The following is a 13858-nucleotide window of genomic DNA, read 5'->3' as shown; positions in this document are numbered from 1 at the left end:
AAGATCTTTTTATACCACTTGCTTAGAGATGGGAAACCAAGAATACTTGTCTTAATTTGCCCCCAAGTTTTGCACTGACAAAATTTCATTATATTTGTTCACCAGATTTCTTTGCTGTTATTTTTAGTAAAGGAGCTTAAACTAGCAAGAAAACCTAATGCAGATACTGAACTTCAGCCACCAGTTAGTTGAAGTCTTTCTAGCAAAGGGACAGTAATATAGCAGTCCTTTTCTCTTAGGAGACAAGATCCAATTTGAGCTTTGGAAATAAATGGAAATACTACCATTCAATTCATTGAAATTTGGATTCGGTGTCTAAAACTGCAACAGTGGACAAATTCTAACAAAGAAGGAGCACAGCAAACGCTGGAACTTTTCAACATAGCAATAAGGTTAAAAGATTTTTCCTAGCACCAAGGGTAACCCTGTATCAGTCTCAGTTCTCCAACAGCCCACCATACCTGTAAATAATCTCTGTCTTGGGTACTTGCAATAATACTTGGATAATTTCCAAGACAGTGGGATTTCTTTTGCTTTCTTTGATTGAAATAAATAAATAAAAGACAGACTTCACAGGAATAATTTCCCTTCTGGTATGTGACAGTACTTAATGTATCTACTGGAGACTGAAATGAACGAAATGTTATATAATTGTAAATCTGGTGAAATCTGCTCCTATATGAACTAAATACTCTGAGACACCAACATGTTTAAAATGAGATACAGGTTTGTTTAGGGCTGAAGAAAATAACATTTTGTACTTTTCAATCTAATTTCTGATTAACAATATATTCTCATCTCAAGATTGTTAACAAACTTAAATTTACAGAAAGACAGAAACAGAAGGGGATGACATAGGTACATACAGATAAATGCCTTCAGCTGACAACTTCTACAGAAAAACATACATGTATCTAGCTCCATGTACAGAACATGCTGCTTTGCCTTATCTTTAAACCATTCTGCCTTTGCAAAATTTAAAATAATCTCGAATAGTATTTTTGCAAGATAAGCATTCAAGAGTTCTTTCTAGAAATAATTTTTTAGTTAGTAAAATTTCAGCTCCTACCAGCTTAGCGTCTTTTTCAAATATAGCTGTATTAGCACACCTACATTCTTGCCATCGTTCAGGTGAAAAAAAATTACTTTTCCCCTTCTGCTTCTGATTTTATTCTCTCTGTCATAGCATAGAGTGATTTACTCCCATGGACCAAGTTGCAGTTGTTTAAGAAATTACTGAAGGCAGTAATTGTCTTCGCCCTTTACTTACTGCCTTTCAGCAGTATCATTTCCCGGTAATTTAAATTAAAACATTTCACTTTACAGTGAGACAGATTAGGAACACTAATATAGTTATTCCATTTCAACTCTGCAACCTGCTTTTCAGTGAGAGTAACTTCCTGTTACATTCCAACTAGATCTGCAAGGTGTATCTTTCCACAGCAACAGGATTTAACTGTAAAGCATTTTCTGGCTTTGTGATTTTACATAAGGAACAACATGATAGAAAAATCGAATCCTGCAAGTCTTCGTTTATGAAAAAACGCATTACTCGCTGGAGTAATTCAATTAACCTGAATAAGATTACTGACAGCGGTGAGAATTGCATATGCAGTTTATGTGGCATAGATACTGCATTACCTGCACTATTTCAGTAATTCACTGACTTACATGTACTTGCAGTACTTCAGTAGGTCAGCATGATACGTCGAACAGGTATTCAGGAGTGAAGAAACAGTGTTCTACAAACAGGCATTTTATAAATCCATTACAATACTAAACTCAATTTAAATATGTAAATAGGGAAGTCATCAGCAGATACTGATTATCATTAACAGTAACAGTATGGTAGCAGCATGAGTTTAATGAAAGAACTGTGGTGATATTGTACAAATATATTAGGTTGACTAATAATATTTTTAATTGTGTGCATTTTATTTGTCAGCACATCTCTAACAATTACTTGCTAAAGGAGTTGCACACATGCATTCAAACTTCAGAAGTATCTCATTTCAGAAAAGTACATTTTTGTATTGACTGTAGTCAATATATATATTATATATTTTATATAAATAAATAAATAAATAAATAAATTACATTGTTTTCAGACAAAACAGCAACAAAAATGTATGGGTTATTGCGAACACTTGATACTTAAACCTCTTCAAAACTAAATTTCAGAATAGCAGCATGTCCTGCATGTACTAGAAAGCACAATTGTGTCAATTTTTCCTTCTCTATTAGAAGTTAAACTAAGAAAATAAAAAGGGATCCTGATGTCCGTGGAGTCATATTTTAAGCCTACAGTTCATTTCTGTGCATTTAAATGAAACAAATTTAGAAATAAACCAAATTCCCTGCCCTATCCCAAATTATTCTGTAATAATATTGATAGAGTTGTCTATAAATCATAATAATTGATTAAAATATTGCATATACATGTACATATATCTTCCAAATAAATTTATATAGTATATTTTTTGATTATTAACAAGGTTATTAATGTTACACTGCTCCTCTCCCTCTAGTTTTGAGGATACAGGGAATTTTAATTGCACTAGAAACAAAAGTTTGTTTTTAATCAAGAAAGTTTTAGAAAATAATTTCAGGGTGAGTACACAAGTCAAAATTTCTAAAGGGTTCATGAAAAAAGTTTTCCAAATCAATTCTGAAATTCCTGATAGTACCAGTAAATAATTTAAATTTAAAATTAACTAATAAGAATTCCATGAACTCCAGTTTTAGCCACAGTAAAGGTTCTACGGACTACAAAATAACAACAAAAAAAGACTCAAAGAGGTAAATCAGGAAAACTGTGAGGTGGAATTTCCTAGTATTTCAGTACTAGTATATTGTTATCTTTTTTAAAACGAGTCAAAGCCTGAACCATTCTATAAAAACTATATTTATTTTGTATTAAAAAAATATAGTAAAACACAGAAATAACAGTCACCATTATTATAAACCATGTGAGATAAATATTAACAAAACTTTTTGTAATGTATGTTATCCCTGTAGATTTTCCTGAAAAACTAATAGCATAGACATGTAACGTGCAACGTCAGGAGTTTAGTAGAAAACTGTCTGGTCTTAAGATAAAAAAAAAAACAAAAAAAAACAGCAATGACTTATCATTCTTGAACTTCTGGATAATAAACTGTCCTTAAATGGTCATTACCTGCCTTTGTAAGCAGTTCAAGGAGCAGCTTTGAACCTCTGAGAACTATTCTATACCTGTGGGCCCCTGTGACCCTGTGGAGCAGGGGGGAGCAACATTACTCAAGTCTTCTGTTCAGACATACGATGAACACCTTACGCCATGAGAAAAGTGTTGTTCTGTAAGCAACCTATTTATGTAGTTATAGCTGTAAGTTGTCTGTCATTTGTGTCATAGCACTGATGGGAATACTATGGCAACAGCAATGCAAAGAAGAGAGGAGCAGGAGGTACTCTCCAACAACCAAGCATCATTCTCAAAGACATTTACGAAATCTGAGCATTTCTAGAATTCTAAAATCCTGGAAGAAAATGAAAGGCTAAGGAAACTGCAAATAAGGATGACACAGTCAACTAAAACGGAACATTAAGTGAAATTGTCAAAAGAGAGCATGTGAATAATAACAGATGGTAGAAAAAGAGATGAACTGAGAAAGACAAGCAAGATAAAAATACAAAAAGGAAAAAAGAAAGGAGCTGCGTAGAAGGTCAGTCACAGTACAGTGTGTGGAAAAAACCTTTCTTGATGACCAAAACATAGAGGTGAAATAAAAAACAAAAAATACACAGAATAAATAGAGTTGCTCAAGTCTGAAACACCTGTCGTAAGCTCCAACATTCAACAACACTTAAAAAAAAAGGAGCATAGGCTGGTTAAATGAATTGGGAATACTGCATTGAAGTTCACAACTGCTACAGTATCTAAACATTGAAAAATAACAATACAGAAGAAACCATGAAAATTACTCCCATTCTTATCTTCATATTCCCAAACTATTTTAATTACATAGACTAATTTAGCTATTATACCACTTCTTTTCAATATAATATCCCTTTCATTTGCTGCTAGCAACCCTTGACCCCTTAAATAGGCGTATTGAAATAACTATGTTAAAAGAGTATTCCTCAAAGCAAAAGATCCTCGTGACATGGTCTCTCTTTTTCCAGACAGTAGCACAATTATAATATTATCTAACTGAAGACTGAGCTATTTGTAACTATTCCAGTTCAGAAAGGCTCCCTCTGAAGTGCCCACTGACAATGAAACAGTTCTGTATTTCAGAGGTTCCGAATTGCTGAATCCTCTTTGATGTTGATACAGATTTCAATTTTATTCTGTAACTCTCAGCTGATAGACCGTTAGGACTGTTTTCTGGTACCACATATTTTTAGTTTGTGTTTTTTGTTTGGTTGGTTGGTTGGTTTGGTTTTAGGTGTAAGTCACTAACATAGCTGAATACAGCAATGTCTACCCTCATCATACTTACATACAATATTTTACTTCGGACTGACCAGTTTTGATGGCAGTTAACTTTTTTTCCCCCTTTTTTCCCCTTTAAAAATAAAAAAATAAAAGTAAAGCTTTTACTGTTATTTCTTACCACTTTTTGATGACAAGAAGAAACACTCTAAAGCTATAGCCTGGCAGGAATCTCCCTCTTCTTTTTAACACCGAAGAAGCAAATGATAACAAACATCCTTAACTCATTTTCACACTCTAAACTGTTTCAAAGTGAAATTATTTTGCAGCCATCAGTATTTTCCCACCTAATGCACTCCCTACATAATATACTTCATGATCGTATTCAAAGAGAAAGACCTACCTCAAAGAAGAACAGACAATTTGCTATATTCTCAAGGCTTTCAAATTCATTCCCTCATATGATTTTACTCTAAATCCACTAAAGGACTGATTTATTCTTAGATCTATTTTTTATTAGTGTGATGGTACTAACTTCAATGATGTTTCTTTAATATGTTTTTTTTTCCAGAGATGAACAAAATGAAACTGAAAGTTCCTATCACCAGATGAAAACACCACCTAACACCCATTGAAGTCAACAAAAGAATTAAATGACCGTGAAACAACTTGCTTCTGCTGCTCCATGCTCTCCTGATTCAGCCTTCACTGCTTTAGAAACAGAGTATTTTTAGGTTTATTTTTGTTTCCTTCCTCCTACCCTACCCTACCCCTTCCCCCTACGCTAAGAAATACTCTTTAGCTAAAGAAATTACAAGTTAACAGGCAAAGGACAGATTTCTGCAGCCACATGAAGAAGCAGTCAAGGTGTGTAAAACAAGCTTACTGAAGCTGAATTACATATTCCTGAGACTAATCTATAACTAATACGAGGAGTGCTTATTAAAACTTTTATCAAGATGCTGGAAACAGTGAGCAAAACCACAAATACACAACAGGCAGTAATTATGCTGTACAGACAAACTGAACTCAATCACTTTGGTATCTGGCATAAACAGTAATTTCTTTTAATTGTTCCAAATTAATCCCTGTCAAACTGTTTTACTAAAATGGTAAGCACAATCCATGTTTGGGAAAACGCATAGCAATCACTCAGCAAATATAATCAAAATACCCTGTAACTTATTGAAAAAAACTTTGAGAATATGCGGCATAAAGTTTATAGAGCTGTCAGCTCTAGGAAATAGTAGATCCTGCTATTAGCATTGAAAACAGGTTTGCACCAGAGCTGCACAGAAAGCTAAGGGTTGAGGACAGAAATATTGGGGAAAAAATGGTGAAGATCTCCCTGATGATAAGCACAGCTGTATAAGTATTCTTTGACAGAAACACCATGATCCATTTAAAAAAGCAAACAATTCTGTTAAACACCGAATGCTACAACTCCAAAGCTACAGCACTGAGTTTTAGTGAATACATATTTGAAATTGTAGAGCATGACAAACTTTCAAAAACAATGTGAATCATACTATTAGTAACTTGATTTTTTGCAATGTCATTTTCTTATTTTTTTTGTTTTTCAACACATGAACACCTTTTTGCATTAAGTGAAATTTGCTCTAGTTTTATTCCTTGAAAATCTGTTCATGCCTCAAATCTGAAAATTAAATCTCTAATAAAGCAAAGAAATATCATCCATAAGCTAATGGCAAGGGCATGTGATATCACAAAAAGAAATTACATGAACATATGTGATCATTGGATGTATTTCAACTTCAAATGCATTTTTATTCAAAAGAGAAAGTAAATCTGATTTTAGTCATTTGTGTCAAATCCTTTGAAGCAGTGATTGTCAAGATCACCTGTTTCATACATAATGCATTTTGCATTATTGACTTGCTGCCAGTTAATAACTTTCATTATTGAATAGAAAAAATACACTTCACAGTGCCTACTAAACGATTCAAGTATTTCTGAATAAAAATGGAAATGTTGCTTACAGATGAATGCTATATTGTCTATTACCTACTCACAGTAAATATGATTTTGACTAGAGCCCAGGCATATGCATAATGACATTTTGTCATTGTAGGCTATCAGAAATCAGACCACTTCTTACCTCAACCCCCTTCAGTTCAAAACAATGAGACGATGTAACTGAATTAACATAAACTTCTCAAAAATTCCACTTTTAAATGTATTGTTCCCAAAACATTTGGAAAAAAGTAGTATTTTTTCCTTCCAATTAAGGTTTGCACTATAAAAAGAAAAACTATTTACATTTTGAAATCCTTGTTAAACCCAGGTATCTGCAATATTGCACTAGTTGCATCAAGTTTCTGAAAAGAAAAAAAAAAAAAAAAAAATTGTCCCCTGGGTATAAGGATTCATGTATTAAATTTCAATTAATATCAGAACCTTACTCTTTCTGTAGATTCTCTTTTTAGTCTTAAACTGTCATATTTCCATCAATTTCTCTCTATCTCAGCATAACACACTCCCAAAAGCCCAGGCATCCTGTGAAGTTAACTCTCAGATTTTTTTAAAAGGTCTTCTGAGTACAAGCCTGAAAGGAAAGGAGGTGCTGGACTTTACCTCTATTATCTTCTCAGTGTGTTCGTATGATGTAGGACTAGGAGATCACAGTAACAAGGCATTTATAAAACATATTTTAGGATTTGCTTATTCCAGCTTCTCCTCTGTCTGTAAAAATGGTCACTTCTGTTCCATTTCTAATGCTGTAAGGCTCATGAATGAACACATTCAAACATACAAACTTCATATGCTTATGCAGTCCTTAATTAATATATTCAATTAGTCACAATTATAATTAATAACTAGCTAAGAATCAAATAAATTATTACTGACAATAACAAAAATAAGCATAAGAATAAAACGGTACAGGCAATTTCACATTTACTCTGTTATTCCTGAGAAAACTTCACAGCAGCAAAATGTTTCCTATTCAACCCACTGCCTTTAAGGAAAGGTTTACAAAATACAGAAAAAAAAAAAAAAAAAGTTTTAAGATTCTCATGGAATCACTTAGATAAGAAACTAAACATTTTTCATGCACTAGCAGTGCAGCTATCCATTTTCATATGGGATTTTTTGTCGTTTTAATAGATGGCTTAAATGTAAATGAGATTTTAACTAGAAGGTACCGATCAAAAGTTTAAAATATAAAGCATATCACAAAAGAGGTTTTCTGTATTTTGGCGTACAATTCTCACCAGTAAACAGCCTGTTTGTCCAAAGTTGTCACATGCAACACACAGATGCAATACAAAAGAATAAATATTTATAAATAACAAATTTAAACACAGCCCTGGAAGCTGTAAGAATGTCACGCACACACACACAAATTACAACAGTGGAAAAAACAGTCTCTTAAGTTGTATATAAGTCCAAAGCTAGGAAAGTAATCAGATTCTTAGCTACTTTCCCCACCTAAATATATAACACAAATAGAACATTGCAGTATATAACACAAAAGATTCTTTTATGAGAAGATAACATCAGACAGCAAGCGCTTTTCCAAGGGTAGAACAAAACCACCTGAACAGAAGTTTTATTAGAATATGTCAGAATCACACACCTGCTACAGGACAGGGGGGAAAAAAAGAAAAAAAGAAATAGGGAATAAGTAGACATCACTCCACTAACTTTCCTGGCAGGCCAGTTTTTTCCTGAGAGGCTCGCCTGAGCTCAGCTGGCTTCAGGGCTTACCGGTCCCTCCACAGCACACCAGCCTCTTTTAGGAAAACCCATCCTTTTTCCTCACCTGGATGCCCAGACAGAGGCAGTACTTCTAGCTGTGGAAGGCCTTGTGGTATAAATTCTGGGGAGGCTGGGGCAGTATCACTGTTGACACTTCCCCCTCACCAGGCCTGAAGGTGGGACAGTGCTGTGAGGGCCACCGCCTTCTTCTGGAATGTTCCTGCGGAGGCCACCAGCCTCCCTACAGCTGGTACAGCTGCTTTTGGTATAGACTTTCAGTGGTATGAGAAATAATTCCCGTATTTAGTGCTGCAAAGCACTTCAGGGATCTTCCAAAATGAAAGGTGCTGTATACACTGAAGATGTTAGCAATAACAGCTGCAGTGCCATGTGGTTTTAGAAAACTCTACGAGGAAAAGTGAACCACCCTCCTCCCTCTACTTACTATAGGAAATAAAAGTGTATAAAAGAGAAAGGAAATCTGTTTGAAATAAGATTTCTCATTACTTACTAAGTGGGACACAAATAGCATGAGTTTGATCCAAGACTGATAGTTAATTGCCATAAGATCAAGCCTCAAAATTCGTATCTTACAACATTAACAGCATGCATTTATCTCTCATGCTCTTCTATCACTCAAATTCAGTAATACCATCCGATTATTTCCTTGTGACCCAACTGTCTATAATTAACTGTTCTTCTAATGTTAAGGAGGAATTCTCTCCTTGCTATACCTCTGTAGCATAAAGTGTCCTTCGTTTCAATGCATTGCTACCATGCAAGTAATCAAAGCTAGTAGTAACAGCAACGGTTACTTTATACTGTGATTTCTGCAAATTGAGTTATTTCACATTGTTTGATGTAACTTTTAATCAGAGGATTAATAGGAAATTAGGTATGAATTTCAACAAAATGTAATGCTTTATATACTAATGGTATAGAACTGAGCTTTTAGTGACTATATGGGCATATGCACAACTAATAAAGGTGCCAACATTTATCAGAGGAATTAGTCTAAATATTTTAGAATTTTCACTCTAATTATTAAAAAGTGTACTGCTTTATTGATATGTATAATAAACCATTTAATTCTATAGTTTGTATAGATAAAAATATAAACTATTTTTCTCTGCTATTTAAACAGGGAAAAAAAAAAAAAAAAAAAAAAAAGCAGAAGCACACCCCTCCCCCCTCAGCCAACCAACTCCCCAAAAAGCCCTACCACCACTGCAATCCTCTAACTGTTCTGGTAAAATACTTTATAGTGCATAGCTTCTCGCATCCTGACAGATCCCCAAACTGCTGTAGAGATTGCAAACACATGGATTGCTTCTCAAAGCACTGAAGTTCTGTGCCAGGAGCACTACACTAAAGTGATTCTGGAAAGGGGATTGAAAACTAAATTATCCAGTGGAAATGATGGAGCATAGCTCTTTAGACTTGGAAGAAAACATGCACCAACATTCAGTTGGACTATTTGTAGAAAAAAAGAATAAATAATAAAAATAGAAACAGTCACAGAATTGGATGGAACAGAATTATAAAGATACTATTAAATGTATTCTAGCAAATTGATGTGCAGGACCCAATTCTCTACTTCAAATTTTGTTTTACCTCTATACTGGAGGATCTGGGAAACAATTTCCTATTAAACTGATTCAGAGCCTACTGAAATCAGATGCATCTTCTGCAGGGTTTACAAAATTTGCCAGATTTTCAATTTCCATTTTGCTTTGGAATTTCAATGCCCTGTTATCTTAAGAGTAATGTGAGAGAGCCTACATATCTCAACAACAGAACTTTATTCAGTATTTACATAGAATCTTATGTGTCAACATTGAATTCTTCATTTTAAATTTTATTACAAATATCAGGCCATATCAAAATGAGCTATACTCTTGACTATAGCCTATTGTGGTATAGTAGATGCTTAACAGAATCTCAGAAAAAATGATTTTTAAAGTTTTACAGGAATCCACATTTTTTTTGAAGATACTATGACTCCTCCCTATGAATTCATATTGAAATAATGGAAAATGTGCTATTTGCATTTCTTCACTACCTCCTCACTGAAACTTATCAACAATTACAATTAAATAAAAGGGGATTTTGAAGATGTACAAAATATTTCTTGCTAGAAATACACATGTCCATTGAGTAAGTGTGGTCAGCCAATGATCATAGAATCATATGATGTCCACATGTGGCATAGACTAAGGGTTGTAATCTATAACAGGCAGGTTTGGGGTCTTATTTATCATACCTCCTTCTACGTTATTCTGACATACTGCAAGGATGTATGGCTTCTTTGAAGGTTTTTAATGAGAAAAAGAGGACCCCACTATATTAACAATGAGAACAGCATACTTTGGTATATCAGAGTCCTATAGGTCATTGATGTTCATGAAAAAGCTTTTAAAAATTATATTGAAGTACATTTTCTGAAAGAATACTATGGACCCATGATGCTTTTTATCATTACTGATGCCCTGCACAGAGCATTTTTGAAGAAAATGGAATATTGGTTCTTGAAAGCAGGAATTAAATGAGGAAAGCCTTAAAGGAATAGTGTGAATAACTATTAAGGTTTAAAGGAGAGGTGTAGTCTTTCCCTATTTTGTCTAAACGTCATGCCAGTACTCCACAAGCCCAAGTGAAAAAACTAATTTTGCATATAAATGGAATGACTTCCCCATTGAAAACAGCTTATTATTTAAATGCAAAAGAAATATATAGATATAGAAAAAGAGCACAAAAAATATGAAAAACCACACACCAGCCTACTAGCTGAAGTAATCACAACACAGAGAATCTTTGAATAACGTGGGATCGTATTAAATACTGTATCATTTGTAAGTTTTCATGCTTCCCATTATGATAATACTGGCTGTTTCAGTCAACTAGAAATGACCAAAGGCTTTTCAGTTATTTCTGGAGATTAGATGTTTGTATTAGTGTTGTAACAGAAATGTTATGAAAATACCAGATAAGAGTATTCCTTTTCATCAGCTAATTATGCCTCCAAATCTAAGACCTACCAAGAAAATGGATGTTTTTCTTTATACACAAAAGTTGTTTTGAATGACTTAAGCAAGATCAACGCAAATGACATAAGGACATAATTGTATGCTGCTTGATGAGGTATAAGAACAACAGTGATAAGATTAACTGCTCCTTCAATTACCGGTGTAAGAATTAGAAATATTGATTTGTGATTAAGTGTGTAGAGAAAATAATATTTCAAATCTTTATCCTCTGATGGTGTTTATGTTAGTTATCAGTTAGAACTCTTAATGATTTCCAGTAAAATTACAGGTGCTCAGAACTTACAAAATTCAAACCCAGAGTGTGTAGTAAAGAAAACTTGCTGTTGTGTTACAAAAATCTGTCAAAATTCAAACATTACATCATCTGTGGTATGTATTAAGCCTTAGAGCAAATTTTCCAAACACAGTCGTTCTGTTCTGCTATAGGGTCTGGATGTATTAAAGCATTATGGTATTGAAAAGTAGCCACAATTTCTATTAATAATTATTAATAATAACTATTAGGACCCAAATATTAAATGACTTAACAAGATTATTGGAATACTTTACTGGAACCTAATGACAGTAGTCCCATACATATTGTAAAGTATTATGAGAGATTTTGAACTTTCTCAAACTTGACACTATTAAAAAGAGTGATATAATGCCTTATGTCTCTATGGCTTTTGCAGGCCTATTTGTCTAATACAATTCCACTGTATTTTATGAGACTTGGTACATGACACCTATTTTCTCATATCTAGAGATGATGATTTCCTAGAGGCAGTATAATGTCTCACAGTGATGTGTCTCTATGCATCAGTAGAAGCATACATATCATCTATTAGTTGACTACTGCCAATACCAGCATTAGTGATGTATTTTTGTTTTGTTTTGCTTTTTTTGATTGTATGCCACATATCACTTTTTTTTTTTTTCTTTTTCTGACAGAGTTTGAGGAGGTATATTATTCCTTAGTGTACAGTGTGGATGGATGCTGCATTGTTTCAAATGGAGAATAATTCTCTGTATCTGAGGGATACTGACAAGTCTGCTTTTTTTAAAATCAGTTCAAGAGGTTTATGTTCAGGCTTGTCTGGAATGTGAAGGCATACACTTTTTGATCAAATCACAAAAATACAAATACTTGTAGTTCCTCTTCTATCGTCATGCAATGTTTTCTTGTAGCAGAAAAAATGAGACATCTTCATGGAACTTACTGTGTCAAGAGTATTCTGCCATGTATTTGTTAGTGTATTCTACTCTTACTCAGACTAAAACACACAAATACGAGCTTGAGATATATATGTTTGTTTGTTCCTGGAAAAATATATTCAGTTATCAGAATCCATTGTTTAAATTCATATGATTTCAGGAGAAAAAGGAAACAAGTAATTATGCTAGTCACACAGCATCCTTTCTGGTACAATTAGACACCAGTGCAGTGTGGTTCTCTGTTGTTTCTTCATTTATTAGTTTCAACACAGAGACATTAGGGGAATCCAGTTAAAAAATATCTGCAAGATGAATTTCTAATAAGCTGATGACCAAAATAGTGTTGTCTGGAATGCAGATTACATTCAGATGTATGCTTTTCACATGGTCTCTGGAGAACAGTAAAAGCTTTGCACTCTCCTTGACTGCTAATATTTTAGAATTCTATCAGAGATAGATAAAACAATCATTAGAAATTCAGCCATCTCATTAATCTTGCATTTGACCTGAAATTAAAAGGTTGAATAATCATATTTAAATAAACCTATAGTTAAGTATTTAACAATACAGTTGAACAGTAAAACTATTTTTTAATATCAAAAATTTTATTTCATTAAATTTAAAGTAATGCAAATTATACAATTTGTTGTTTTATTTCAATAAAAGGAAATGTCTGAAAGCTTAAGCTGAACACCCCTCAAGTCAGTATTTATCTCCACTAATGACACTCAGCAACGAAAAAACGAAAATTTTAAAATTGCTGAAAATAATGAAGAGTTTATCATGTTTTGTTCCAGCAGAGGTTGCAAGACTTGAGGAGTACAGATTACTTCTAGACTTCAGTTATTTTAAAAGAAAAAAAAAAAAAAAAGCAAGATGCTGCTTTGTTTACTTAATTACATTTTGTTATTGTTGTTTGTTTGTAGAATGCTGAGATTGGATTGAGTGTATGTGAGCAACTCATTCTTAAAATGTTAGTTTTTACATTTGCTCCTTAGAAGCATTAAGTAATACTGACCCTTTTCATGTTTCTGAGCATAATTCAATAACCCAAGTAAGTTTCTAAAACAAATGTTACAACTACCTTTTATTTGCTAGTTTTTAACTTTGCTCAAAAGAACTAAGAGCTTATGATTTGGAGAATACACAGATTAATATCCTCTCTGTTTGTGGGCACTTTTGATCTTTTATAGTAGTGGAAAGGAAAAAGGTCGCATATAGGCTGATATCTCAACAACACCAGCACTGATAAGATATTGCAGAGTAAGAGAAGAATGTGTTCACTAGAATATGAATGAGTTCCTGCTCTTCCTTAAGCAAATGTACAGAGAACTAAATATTAATTATCTGCAAGAAAAGAGCAAAATAATTGTGCGCTAAATTGGATTTAAGTAGGTTGTACTATCTTTAGATTTCCTATATATGCACATATGACTTTGCATGTGATAGTTCAAATATATCATCCTCTATTAAAAATGAA

The 13858-nt window shown here is 33.5% G+C and overlaps 1 protein-coding gene across 5 annotated transcripts in view; it reads right to left on the bottom strand.

Moving 5' to 3' along the window:
• Window positions 1-13858, bottom strand: part of PCDH11X (protocadherin 11 X-linked) — a 474407-nt gene that overhangs the window by 426647 nt on the left and 33902 nt on the right. Inside the window, exon 1 of one of the 5 annotated variants that reach the window (XM_084535118.1) lies at window positions 462-590. The exons of the other annotated variants lie outside the window; for them this stretch is intronic. The gene's annotated coding sequence lies outside the window, so the exon portion shown is untranslated. Of the gene's footprint in view, window positions 1-461; window positions 591-13858 lie in introns of those variants that run through there. 5 annotated transcript variants of the gene reach the window in all.

The sequence above is a fragment of the Aythya ferina genome (assembly GCF_964211825.1).
Source record: "Aythya ferina genome assembly, chromosome: 13".
Lineage (NCBI taxonomy): Eukaryota > Metazoa > Chordata > Aves > Anseriformes > Anatidae > Aythya > Aythya ferina.
The sequence above is the reverse complement of the archived record's forward strand: the minus strand, read 5'-3'. Positions and strand labels throughout refer to the sequence as shown.